Below are 2,962 nucleotides of genomic sequence, written 5' to 3' on the forward strand. Positions count from 1 at the left end.
TACCATACCATAATAAATAAATATCATATCACAATAAAATATGATACCATAATAAATAAAAAAGTGGAGGTGGATCATAATAATAATAATGATGACATTTATTAAGCACTTACTATGTGCAAAGCACTGTTCTAAGCTCTGGGGAGGTTACAAAGTGATCAGGTTGTCCCACAGGGGGCTCACAGTCTTCATCCCCATTTTACAGGTGAGGTAACTGAGGCACAGATAAGTTAGGTGACTTGCCCAAAGCCACACAGCTGACAATTGGCAGAGCCAGGATTTGAACCCATGACCTCTGACTCCAAAGCCCGTGCTCTTTCCACTGAGACACGCTGCTTCAACCACTGGAGGTTCTTGAGGAGTGGGGGAACATGGACGGAACCATTTATTAGAAAAATGTTCCAGGCAGCAAAGTGAAGCATGGACTGGAGTGGGGAGAGACAGGAGGCTGGGAGCTCAGTATAGAGGCTGAACCAGTAGTGGATCCGTGTGGTAACAGTTTGGATGGAGAGGACGGGGCAGATTTTAGCGATGTTTTGAAGGTGGAACAGACAAGATTTGGTGAGAGATTGAATATGTGGGTTGAATGAGACAGATGAGTTAAGGATAACACCAAGTTATGAGTTTGTGAGAGAGGGAGAATGGTGGTGCTGTCTACAGTGATGGGAAAGCCATGGGGAGGACAGGGTTTGTGTGGGAAGTTATGGAGTTCTGTTTTGGTCATGTTAAGTTTGAGGGGTTGGCAGGATGTCCAAGTAGAGATGTCATGAAGGCAGGAGGAAATGCGAGACTGCAGAGGAGGAGAGAGATAGGGGCTGGAGAGGTAGATTTGGGAATCATCTGCAGAGAGCTACCAGTGGAATTCATGGAAGCAAATGAGCTCTCCAAGTGAGTGGGTTTCATTCATTTATTCATTCAATCGTATTTATTGAGCGCTTACTGTGTGCAGAGCAGTGTACTAAGCGCTTGGGAAGTACAAGTTGGCAACATCTAGAGATGGTCCCTACCCAACAGTGGGCTCACAGTCTAGAAGGGAATAGAAGGGGACCCAGAACTGAGCCTTGGGGGACTTCCACAGTTAGAGGGTGGGAGGCAGAGGAGGAGCCCATGAAAGAGACTGAGAAAGAATGGCCAGAGAGATCGGAGGAAAACCAGGAGAGGACAGTGTCAGTGAAGCCAAGGCTGGATGATGTTTCCAGGAGAAGTGTCAAAGGCAGCTGTTGAGGAGGATTAGGATGAAGTAGAGACTGTTGTACATGGCAAGAAGGAGATACAATGCAAAAGTGTTAGTAGACACATTCCCTGCCCATAATAATAATAATAATAATAATAATAACAATAATTATTATTATTATTGCGGTACTTGTTAAGCTCTTACTATGTGCCAAGCACTGTTCTAAGCACTGGGGCAGATACATGTTCATCAGTTGGACACAGTCTTTGTCCCACATAGAGTTTACACTCTTAATCCCCATTTTCAGGTGAGGTAACTGAGACACAGAGAAGTGAAGTGACTTGCCCAAGGTCACACGGCGGACAAGCAGCAGAGCCAGAAATAGAACCCAGGTTCTCTTGATTCCCAGGCCCATGCTCTATCCACTAAGCCACACTACTTCTCTGTGGCCTACTGTCAAGAGTGGCTGGCAGATGATGGATATAAATGGATATGGATTATTATTGATATGGATATGGATGGATATGTGCATAAGTGGTGAGGGTGGATGAATAGCAAGTGCTTAAAAGGCGCAGATGCAAGTGCATAAACGACACAGAAGGGTGAGAGAGTTGTGGAAAAGGGGGCTTAAGTGGGGAAAGGCTGTTGGAGGAGATGTGATTTGAAGAAGGCTTTGAAAGTGGGGAGAATGGCAGTCTGTTGAATATGAAGGGGGAGGGAGTCCCAGGCCAGAGGCAGGCTGCAGGCTAGGGGTTGGCAAGAACAAATGGAAGTACATTGAGTAAGGTGGCATACGAGGAGTGATGTGCACAGGTTGGGTTGTAGAAGGAGGTCAGTGAGGTAAAATAGGAGGGTACAAAGCGACGGAGTACTTTTTAGCCAGTGGAGGGGAGTTTCTGTTCGATGCAGAGTGGGATGCTGTGCATCACGGCTTGTCTTGTCTTATCTTACGTCATAAGTCTTATGTCTTAAGAGAAGCAGCATGGCTCAGGGGACAGAAAATGGGCTTTGGAGTCAGAGGTCATGGGTTCCAGTCCTGGCTCTGCCACTTGTCAGCTGTGTGACTTTGGGCAAGTCACTTCATTTCTCTGGGCCTCAGTTCCCTCATCTGGAAAATGGGGATTAAGCCCGCCGTGGGACAACCTCATCACCTTGTAACCTCCCCAGCGCTTAGAACAGTGCCTTGCACGTAGTAAGCGCTTAATAAATGCTATCATTATTATTATTGTTATGCTGTCCAGTCGTCTCTGACCCATAGCGATGGCATGGACACATCTCTCCCAGAATGCCTCACCTCCATCCGCAATCGTTCTGGTAGTGTAGCCATAGCGTTTTCTGGGTAAAAATACAGAAATGGTGGACCACTGCCTCCTTCCACGCTATTTACTTTTAAGTCTCCATGCTTGATACTCTCCCAGGCCGCTGCTGCCCAGCACAGGAGAGTTTTGACTTGTAGCAGATGGCCTTCCACTCGCTAGCCACTGCCCAAGCTAGGAATGGAATGGGTAGGCCTCTGCTTGACTCTCCCTCCCATAGTTCAGACTGATAGAGTACTGGAAACTCTCCAGGTGCAACCCTGGGGTGGGGCACCATCACTGGGAGGCTTTTTGTACAGATTTCTACTGGTCTTCAGCATGTCTGTCCACTGACGGGCAGGGGTAGGCCACCAGAAGTCTTAACACCTGAGATTTTGATTTTCAGGGCTCACTATCCTTCCGCCGTGGCTCCCGCTGCTGGATTCCGGGGCTCGGAAGTGGGTCCCGAGTTCACGTGGACCCGGGAGGGGAA

At 47.7% G+C, this 2,962-nt stretch overlaps 1 non-coding gene across 1 annotated transcript; it reads right to left on the reverse strand.

Moving 5' to 3' along the window:
- Positions 1–2,622: 2,622 nt before the first annotated feature.
- Positions 2,623–2,760, reverse strand: LOC119928022. Its single transcript, XR_005450983.1, has one exon. It is a non-coding gene; the product is annotated as a small nucleolar RNA SNORA7 (small nucleolar RNA).
- Between the last annotated feature and the right edge of the window lie 202 nt (positions 2,761–2,962).

The sequence above is a fragment of the Tachyglossus aculeatus genome, chromosome 4, assembly GCF_015852505.1.
Source record: "Tachyglossus aculeatus isolate mTacAcu1 chromosome 4, mTacAcu1.pri, whole genome shotgun sequence".
NCBI lineage: Eukaryota > Metazoa > Chordata > Mammalia > Monotremata > Tachyglossidae > Tachyglossus > Tachyglossus aculeatus.